Source organism: Camelus dromedarius, chromosome 13 (genome assembly GCF_036321535.1).
Source record: "Camelus dromedarius isolate mCamDro1 chromosome 13, mCamDro1.pat, whole genome shotgun sequence".
NCBI classification, from domain to species: domain Eukaryota; kingdom Metazoa; phylum Chordata; class Mammalia; order Artiodactyla; family Camelidae; genus Camelus; species Camelus dromedarius.
The window spans coordinates 52,332,974-52,343,608 of record NC_087448.1 but is presented as its reverse complement, the minus strand read 5'-3'; the positions used below and the strand labels follow the sequence as shown (position 1 = coordinate 52,343,608).

The 10,635-nt window shown below is 45.8% G+C and overlaps 1 long non-coding RNA gene across 1 annotated transcript; it reads left to right on the top strand.

Moving 5' to 3' along the window:
- The first annotated feature begins 4,097 nt into the window (after nt 1-4,097).
- Nucleotides 4,098-9,893, top strand: LOC135322744 (uncharacterized). Its single transcript, XR_010383521.1, has 3 exons — nt 4,098-4,150; nt 9,305-9,465; nt 9,805-9,893. It is a non-coding gene; the product is annotated as an uncharacterized LOC135322744 (long non-coding RNA).
- The last annotated feature ends 742 nt before the right edge of the window (nt 9,894-10,635 follow it).

The window sequence follows — 10,635 nt, the reverse complement described above, 5'->3', positions numbered from 1 at the left end:
AGGAATACTTGCTGTTTTGAGGGAGCTGGTCCCTCTAGGAGCTGCAGGGTGAGACAGATCCGGGCTTGGTTTCTGGATGGCGGAGGCTTTTGATCTCAAACCAGCCCTTTGATCCCAGACATAATTCAGGCCAGAGGGAATGTAGCTGGTGGTTTGTGTAATCATTTGCTCATTCCTAAGACCAAATCCTACCTCGCGGCCATGAAAATCGTGAACAGAACGTTTCAAAGCAGGAAATTAATTTTTGTTAAGTGTATTTTTTTAAATAAAGCAACGATGCCTTCTACTTGTAAAGAATTTTACCATTTACAAAATATTTTCACGAATCACATCAGCTTCGCAAAGTAAAGTAAAAGGAGGAAGCAGCCCATCCTGGAATTTGGGACTTCTATTAGGGCTCTCAGTCCAGTGCTCAGTCCTCTGTCCTTTGCTTCCTCCTCTTAGCAGGTGGATACCATCTAAGATGTTTGCTTAGAGACCTAACTTTCACCTGGCCTCCTATGAGTTTTTTTCTTTCTTTTTTTCTCTTTTTTTTTGGCTTCCGATCTTTATTTTTATTTTTTTAAATTGAACTATAGTCAACTTACAATGTTGTGTTAATTTCTAATTTTTGGTGTAGAGCATAGTGATTTAGATATATATATATATACACATACATATTCCTTTTCATATTATTTTTCATTATAGGCTATTACAAGGTATTGAATACAGTTCTCTGTGCTATACAGTAGGACCTTGTTGTTTATCTATTTTATATATAGTAGTATCTGCAAATTCTGAACCCCCAATTTATCCCTTCCCACCCACTCCATTCCCCCCTGGTAACCACAGGTTTGTTTTCTATGTGTGAGTCTGTTTCTGTTTTGTAAATAAGTTCATTTGTGTCATTTTTTTAGATTCTGCATACAAGTGATATCATATGGTATTTGTCTTTCTCTGTCTGGCTTACTTCACTTAGTATGAGAATCCCTAGGTCCATCCATGTTGCTGCAGATGGCATTGTTTTATTCTTTTTTAAGCCTCCTACGAGTTCTTTCTTCCACCTGGTACCAGGTCTGCGTGGAGAGACAACCGCTCTGCACCAGGGGAAAAGCCAGGGCCTCCCTGAGCAGCTGTTGACCCAGAGAGAGGAGGACACCTCTGAGGTTTTCCCCTTTTGTGAAAACACAAGTCCTCTGGTGGTGTGGGAGAGATGCACCCTGTCTTTTCCTGAGACCCTTGGGGAGGAATAAATATGTCCCATGAGAGTCATTTTCTTTGACCAGTAGAAAATAGATCTGTTTTAAGGTAAGTGTCTACATGGCCTCTGAGTCTGCAATGATGTATTTCAGAAGGTCAGCAGAGTTCTGTGGGGGGTGTGTGTGTGTGCGTGTGTGTGTCCACTCAGGCAGCTGCTGGGGGTGGCACTCTAAATGATCCTCTGTAAGTCATAGCACTTTTCATGGGCCACTCACAGGAAAGACGTCACGATGGGATGACGTATCCACCTACAATTCCAGCGAACTTTGGGGTGACTTGATGGCTTATCAGAGGGGCAGTTTCCACAGAAGCACTTGTGAAATCCCTGAGATGGGAGGCCAGTGACGGCAGAGCTACTGCTCTATGGCTGGGTCCTTCTGAAGCCACACCACACTCTTTACACAGTGGGGGGGGGGGGGGGGAAGCCCCATGGCTGGTGGCTGAGAATGAAACTTTAGAAGCCACCCTACCTAATTCTCCTCCTCTGGGAACTGAATCAAACATCACTGTCTACGCACATGTGTACACGTTCCCGCAGGATGTTCTGGAGTCCAACCCATTACAATCTGTCATCCATGAAGCTTTGTGAACCTGCCTCCTGCTTGCAGGCAGAAAGCACATGAAATTGTACCCTGGAGGAAAAAAAGCACCAAATCTCAGAGGCTAGCTCTCCACAGGCATAAAAGGAGATTGGGAAATCTAAACAATTCAGAGGCTGAGACGGTAGAACCAAAAGAACCAGCAATGCAGTAAGGAAACAAAGCAAAGCACATCCATGTTCTCAGCAGCCCTGTTCACAGGAGCCGAAAGGTGGGAGCAACTCAAATGCCCACCTATGGATGAAAGGATAAACACAACGTGGTATATTTATATACAATGGAATATTGTTTGCCCATGAAAAGGAAGGACATTCTGACATGTACCAAAATGCGGATGAACCTTGAAGACATTATTCTAAGTGAAATAAGCCAGTCAAAAAAGGACAGATGGTATGTGAACCCGCTTACGTGAGGTACCTAGTCAGACTCATAGAGACAGAAAGAAGAACGGTGGTTGCTCAAGGCTGGGAGGAGGGGGAAATGTGAAGTTGCTGTCTAATGGGGGCAGGGTTTAAGTTTTGCAAGATGAACAACTGGAGACTGACGGCGTAACGATGCGAAGACACTTAACACTTCTGAATGGTGGACTTAAAACTGTTTGAGATGGTTAATTGTGTTATGCATATTTTGCCACAAATAAACAATGACATAACAAACAAAAATAAGGCCAGATAAGCCAATTGTGTAGCAACAGATCTTTGTTAACTGGTTGCTTGAACTTCCTGGAGACGCAGCCACGTGTGGCTTAGCCAGGGAGTGGGGTCAGAGATGGCGATCTCAGCTGGGAGGGAAGCCACCCTGGGGAGGATCTGTTGAGGAGGGAGTTGGAACAACCTCTACCCTTTGCCTTCCTGGGAGTTTGTCCTTCCATCCGTGAATTTCGGAAGAAAACTCAGGGTGAAAGTATCCATCTCTGATTTCTGTGTTTTACTCTAAATACTGACACTGTCCTGGGCAGGGAACTGCTGTCTCACCGAGATTCCTGGAGGCTGAGCAGGGTTTGTCTTTCCTTGGACACAAAGGGTGATCAGACTGGTCGGACAGATAGGGCTATGCCGCCAGGGCTGGTGGTTGATCTAACAGGATGTTTCTCAAACTGGAATCCACAGGTCCTCTATGCAAGTTTTCTACTTTATAGCAGTTCACTTTTATGATAGAAATTTATTTAAAATTTTACAGTTAATTTAATAATCGGAGCATCCAGATGATCAATTTACCACTGGCATGCTGGTGTAATTCCAGCAGCCACATTTATGATTGTAGTCACTCCAGTGAAGGGCAAATGACATCTCAAAGCTTTGCATGAATGGAGGTGTAGCACCAAACTGAAGTGAGGAAAGCAGTGGGAGAATTGAGTCCCCCCACGGCGCAGGGTGGCACAGGCATGCCACACTGAAAAATGCCACCATCGTAACAAAGCCAGCATCGTAGTCGTTTCAGCAAAACATCATTGGTGTCATTAAGGTAACGTGGTTAACTTTAATTCTGTCAACCTTTGAGGTCTTATTTCCATTTAACTTGTAAAATTTTGTTGCTTTTCAGTTATATCTGCACTATAAGCATAGAGAGTTTAAATCTACGCTTATGCTGGTATATTTTTAAGTAGCAGTATACAAAGGTTAATTGATAATAACTTAAACTCAGGGCCTAGGATGCCTTCTATTCAGATATTTTTCAGATGCTCCTTGTATGAGAAGCCCGTTACATGGAGGGTCAACAGGCTCTACCTGTATTTGATCAGACCCAGAGGAAGGTCTTTAACTCAAGACTTTACGGTCGATACAGTGACTTACTGAGAATGGCCGAGCTTCTGTTTAGGAGTTCTATCCATTAGTTCCAACATCAGTACATAAACTCTACAGTATAAATTATAACTTCCGGTTTGTGTTCACTTCGACTTCCTGGCTTCTCCCAGGCTCAGGCAGCCCTCTTCTGTGTTCCACGCCTTTCTTGTCCATCCTTGTCGGAAGCCATGGTTGGCTGCTTCTTTTGTTGAGGATGTTTGTTTTATGTACAGAAACTTCTAGACTTGACACTAACAAAGGCTCAGATTTCACCTTCAACACCATTCTCATCAAGCAGTTTGGCCTCTGAACACACTCTGCAAACTGCTGCTTTCTTGTTGTGATCCTCCAGACGTGCTTTGCGTCCCGCTCGCTTTCACTCTCTCCTCGTCTCTAGCCAGACGCTCTGCCCTGCATTTGCTCCCTCCCTGAGACACAGACCCTGCCCGACAGGGGGAGGGAGGGGTTCTCCAGACAGGAAGTCACTTCCTGAGCAGGAACCAAGGTGAAAACGGATTCCCCCTTGGGGTAAGACTTGGGCAGCCAGACACTTTCTCTGAGAAATCATTAATGTTTGTGCAGTCGACAGGAGCTAGGGGCTACTTCTGGTTAACGTTCCATGACCCGCATCATGGAGGCCTCACCCCTCCCTGCTCTCCGCTCACTTGGCAGGTGTTTACCAGATACCTTCTGTATGACAGCCACTGTTCCAGGTTTTGTCCATGCCAAGAGGAATAAATAGCATTTGTCTTTCATGAGCTTGTGGTCTCACTGGGGATGCCATGTGCCCCTAAAAAGGTTGCAGTGCATTGTGACAAATGCCCTACCATATAATACAAATGTCATACTGGGTACCAGCCCTTCGGAGGTGAAGAAGAGGAGGCCCCTAACTACTAGGGGAGGTCAGGGGAGACACCCTGAGGGCATGACCTCTTGAAGGATGAATGGGAGTTTTTGGTGGGAAACGGGGGTGGGTAGGCATTCAAGGTAGAGAAGAGGTTGCGCAAAAGCTCAAAGGAATAAAACTTCATGGAGTTGGGGTGGAAATGTAAATTGCTTGGGGTGGCTGGGGTGCATGCTTTGGTGTGTGTACACGCACATTATGGGAGGGAGAAGGTGGTGGGTGCTCATAGTAGAAGGAGGCAGGGTGTAGATTCGGAAGAGGGTTAAACTCCAGGCCAAGAAGGGGCAACTGTACACCACTCCTCACTCTATCCCTTCCACAGTGATTCCGCTCCACACCGTGCACCACTCCTGCCCGGGGCTGCTGTTTTCCCCCTTCCTCCCTCCCTGCCCTCCTCTCTGCCTTTCCCTCCTTCCCTCCCTCCCTCTCCCATCCCTCCCTCCTTCCTTCCTTCCTTCTTTCCCTTTAACAGCTTTATACTTCACATACCATACAGTTCAGTGGTTTAAAAGCATACAACTCAGCGGTTTTTAGTATGTTCACAGAGTTGTGTAACCATCACCACAATTCATTCTAGCACATTTTCATCACTTCAGAAAGAAAACCCAGACCCTCTAGCTCTCAACCTCTTACCCCCATCCCTTCTATCTCAGCCCTAATTAATCAATAATCTACTATCTGTCTCAATGGATTTGCCTATCCTGGGCATTTCATGGAGATGGAATTATACAATATGTGACTTTTTGTGACTGGCTTTTTTCACTCAGCATGGCATATTTTCCTTAGCAGCTGCCGAATGGGTAGCAATTTGACTTCCCCTAAACCTGCAAAGGGACAGCAACTTCATGGGAGAGAAAAAGGCAAAAAAGAAAACAGTGATGGAGTATTTGGGGACTCGGAAAGGGCAGAGCTAAAAAAGGCATAAAGTTTCGTTCAAGACATTTCTTTCTGGGACCATGGCTCCTTAGTTGTAAATATTTCTCTTACAAAAGACTTCTTGTTTTGAGTGATGGGTAGTTTGTCTGGAGCCGCGTGGCTTGCAGTTTATCTCTCTGTGGACTGGTTGTAGAAGTGACCCCTCTCTTCCCCACTGCTGCGGTGCCACTGCCTCCAAGAAAACCCCACTGAACTTGGCATCCACGCCGCTTGCTCCATTAGGGGCCCTCTGCCTGATACTGGGTCGACACAAAATTACTTTTTCTCCAAGAACAAACTTGATGAACTGGTAAGAGGCATACGCTGTACCCTGTACCCAGAACTGTTTTCACAAGTGTGGTAAATTTCACATCTGCAAATTCAACAGGACGGCCCTTGTCCATTTCGTACGTCGCTGTGCAGAATTGCTGAGTTCTATAAAAGGTCTGGTTTCTTTCTCTGTGAGCCTTGCTGGCATGTTCTCAAAGACCACATCAATCCGTGAGAGCAGCCCTGGGTCCTTTCCATGCAGCTGCTGCCTCAGGGTTTTATAGATCCTGAGATGGAATCTCATAAAGCCTGGCCGCCATTCTGCGTCGCAGTTCACTGAGTCTCCCTCTTTTCCTGCATGAAGATTTGATTTTAAAATCCGTTTGGAAAATGACATGGTTACCCTGAATCATCTCAGGCTTCAATATTAAATAGAACAGAATATGTGGTAGTTGACTCATACCATTGTAGTTAAATTACTTGTCACTTAATACTACACAACTTTAAGGACTGTTTTAATCAATAGTTTTATAAGGTACATAGACTCCAGAGTGCTCCTTCCATCTTGTTCTCTTCTTTGGCAATGTGCGTCATTATTACACAAACAGGAGCCTGTTGTGTACAACTCTGCTTTCTCTTTCTGTTTCTCTCTCTCTCTCTTCCTGCCTATCTCTCTGTCTCTCCATTCATACTTATATTTACCAAATTATGATTACAAACATTCCCCTAATATTTCTGTTGGGAAGATTTGGGCATGTGGCTTGTGGTTGTCCTTGAATTATTTTTAAAGTGTGCTAAATGAGAATAAGGAATAGGAGAGGCAGGTGTGGGGCAGCAGGTGGAGGGGACCCTTCGTGGTCCTAGACATCCACTTAGTGACTTGAAGCTTCTACCTAAGGTTAAAGACCAACTTGCGTCATCATGACCACCGTGACCCAGAATTGGATCTGGGAGTTGACGTCTTCTAAGAGCTGATTCAGCCCCATGAGCCTGGAACCCCAAGTTCAGGCATGGCAGCAGCCCCACACTTATCCTCAGATCTCAGTGAGCTCGCACCTCTGAGCAGCCTGGTGTGGTGGGAAAGCACAGGTGTTAGAGTCAGTGGACGTGGGGTAGAGTTTGAGGCTCAGCCATTTACTGGCTGTGTGACGTTCGGCAAATTGTTCAACATCTCTGATCTTCTACTTATCTTTTTTTGTCAAGCAAATATGATCAGATCAGTAACCATGGAGGTTATTGTGAAGAAGAAAAAGCATTGAACATTACAGGTATGAGGAAGTTCAGAGTCAAGATTTGTCTCTGTCCCTTTATAGGACAGGGTGGTATAGGACCTGCTTGAGAATATCAGACCAGAGATTTAGGTGGAAACACTGCTTTATCCACTTTGTTTCATGAATCAATTCTTTCACTGATTCATTGTCTCAGTTAACCTAACTGGGGAGGGGTCCAGGAAAGCGGAGACTCCGAAGATGAAAAGGAGTTAGGTGAACCTGAGGCAAAGAACACAGAGAGACACACAGTGGGCAAAGAGATGGGGCTAACGTGGTTCCTGTGGGTATTTTGGTCTATGAGGAGTGTGGAGTGTTGAGTGTGAAGGGAAATGTAGACATAAATATGGAGATATGGAGAGAACACAAGCTTCCTGTGCCCAGGAGTTTCCTCCTTGCCTCCTGGATGGAGTCCTGTACCTCCGACATTGGTACCATCCATGCATGCTGTCATCAAGAAAGGCAGGATGTTGGGCATTCCGCACACTCAGAGTTAGAATTTGAAATACAGTTTCCACAGAAGCAACATGTTAACTGATAGTTCTATGTAGGCAGGACAGTGTTATAAATAATGCCTTCAAGTGGATTTTAATTTAAGCAAATAAAATACTGGGGGAAAAGGGAGAGGACAGGTCCTGTTGCAAGGCAGGGGGGCCTTTGCAAGGCAGAACACTGGGCATCTTGCTCTGGCCATCTGAGCCCTGATGTGGTCCATAGGCTGGCTCTGCTTGGCCCACGGTATTTGGGTTTGAATGTTTGGTCCAGCGATGCTTTCTTCACAGCACTTCTGTGGTCCCATCCCTCCCTGCTGGTTCACAGCTGGCCCACTTCCTCATACTGATGTTTGGTCCCTGGGGCACTGGGCTTGGAAACCCTTTCTCTAGGTGGCAGAGATGAGAGATGGTACCAGCATCTCCATCCATGATGGGATTCATCATCAGCTGGGTGTTTGTCCACATGCAAAGTCAAGCATGATAGTACATCTGGAGGTGCCTTCTCACTTTCCACCAAAATGCTTCTTTTTCTTTTCTTCCTGTCCTCTTTCTTGGCTCCTCTCTTGCTCTGTTGGCACTTTTGTTTTTTAGCTCAATTAAATTCAATTCAGCAAAGGCATATGGGACATCGACCGCGTGCCTGCCACTTAGGCTGCAGGGGTTAACAAAGCACAGTGGTTACCCGCAAGGGGTTCACTGTCTGGAACGAGGCGGTGGAGGACAGACAAGTAAAGAGTACAGTTCTGCGTGGTGGGGGAGGTGCCTCTGGGGCAGAGTCTACAGAGCATCGAGGAGGAGAACTGAGCCATCTTGGGCACGAGGAAGAGGCAGGAAGGATCAGCAGGAATTAGCTAGACAAAGGCAGGTGCATTCCAGCAGGAGAGCAGATACAGCATCGTGCACCCAGGATGATCCAGGATTGGGCCAAAGGCTGGGGCCAGGGAGGCGGAGGGAGTGGGAGGTGAGGGTGAGGAGGCAGCTCCACCCTTCCTGTCTCTCCCCAGAGGCGCCTCCAGGAAGCCCTCTGAGCTGAGATGGGCACTGCCTCCTGCCCTAGGGAAGCCTATATTTTTCAAAAGTTTCCTTAGAGAAGAGTCCCAGGGGAGTAGAGGGGCTGAGCCTGCCCTGGCAGGAGAAGTGGATTAAAAGCAGGCCAAACCCAAAATAGCTCCAGGGGGTTGACCAGAGAAATTGGATTGCTGGTCTGTGTGGGTGTAACCCTGGGGAGGCCAGTAAAAGGGTTAGAAAAGGGGAATGATCCCTTGTAGAGAGTGGGGGAGAAAATGTTTCTGCCTGGGTCCCAGCTCGGCAAATGTTACAAAAGAATATAACCCGAAGAACCTTGTCTTAAAAAAAATTTCAAAATGCAAAAGGGAAGGGGGAGGGATAAATTAGGAGTTTGGGATTAGCAGATACAAACTATTATATATAAATAACAAGGTCCTATGGTATAGCACAGGGAACTATATTTATCCCATAATATCCTATAATGAAAAAGAATACGGAGATATATGTGTGTGCGTGTGTGTGTGTGCGTGCGTGTGTGACCGAATCACTGTGCTGTATGTCAGAAATTAACATTGTAAATCAACTATACGTCAATTAAAAAAACCAGACACTGTTAACTCAGCATCCACAAAATAAAAGAACCTAAAAAAAGAGTTTTGCAAAGGAGTTTTGAGTGCCATAGGAAAAATATTATTTTATTGGTAAACAAGTACCAGTAAGATTGCTGGTCCTGATGTTTAAAACGTTACTATATGGGTATGTTTGGGGAGTAACGATCTGGAGGCAACTTTCTAATCTGCTTTCTTTCTTTCTGAACTGGGAGGAATTCAGCCATTCTCCTTAGGTTACTGTCTCGAGGCGTGTGGTGTCCTGTTTGGAAGATGTACCTGGACTTAGAAAAGGGCTGCTCTGTGACCTTGTCTGCATCTGTCTCTGGTCCTTACCTGGACCAAGGCCACCTGCTGAAGAAGACCCAGGGCCAGGGTGATGTATAAATATGTAATGTCTATGATATTTTGGTTTTCTTCTCTCATCACTGTGTTGTTTTGGAGGTTGGTTCAGGGAAATGATGCTGCCAGCCTTTCAGACCGCCCTGGGCTGCCCAGCATCCCGGAGGGCATCCTGAGGCAGGCATGTCTGATCTCCTCTCTCAAAGCCCCAGGATGAGCACACACCTCAGCCTTGTGAGAAAGATGGGCTTTGGGAAGGGAGATTTAGATTTAGAGTAAACAGGAGAGAGGATTTCATAAGCTTCTCAGAAACGCCTGGGCCTGATGCCTGTCATCTGCTACTAAATTTGGCCTTTTCATTTTCCTTGCACAGGATACAATGGCAACCGTGGCACAGATTCCGGGATGGATTTAGATAAACAACTTGACGGCTGAGGAGTTTTACCTGTTATGGGACCAAGAAATGCCAAAGGTTACAAGCACGACTCAGGGCGATTTCAATTAAAGTGTTAAGAATAGAAAAAATCAGCAGTCTAGCTGACCACTGTCTTTTTTTTTCCCTACCCTTATAATTTTCATTACTCTCAATAAACTGCTGGAGGCAAAGCTGTTTTTGTCTTTCAGCTTTTATGCTGTGTGTAAGCCGATTCTTGTGTTTGGGTTAATAATAGCGTGGAGAGCTTCAGTAGCACCTCCACCCTCTTCCTGAGCAGGTAGAATACATCTCCCCCACCTTGAATATTCAGAGCACCCTTGCAGGCCTCCGTTACAGCATTAGTGTGTTATTGGTTCACGAGTCTGCCTCTCCCGCTGGTTCTGGAAGCCCAGCACGGACCATCTCTCACTGACGTTTGTATTCTCAACGTGAGCACGGTGCCCGGGGATGCTAAGCTGTCATGCTGATTCAGAGAATGAGGCTTTGGGCTGCCAACTGACAAGAGAACAGAGCGAAAGGCTCATGAAAAGACAGCAAGGGAGTAGGGGAAGGAGCAAAGGAATTAAAGACAAAGATGCTTCTTCTGTTTACTGTTTCTGTCACCTTGGGCAAATCACCAACTTGACCTTTTGTTACCCAAGAAGTGATGATACTGCTTTCCCTCTAGGTTTTTGGGAGACGTTTCAATGATGTCATAGATGTGGAACTGCTTTCCCAATTGTGATGAGTTCCATGCAGGAGAAGCATCAGCATTAATGGAAAGAAGCA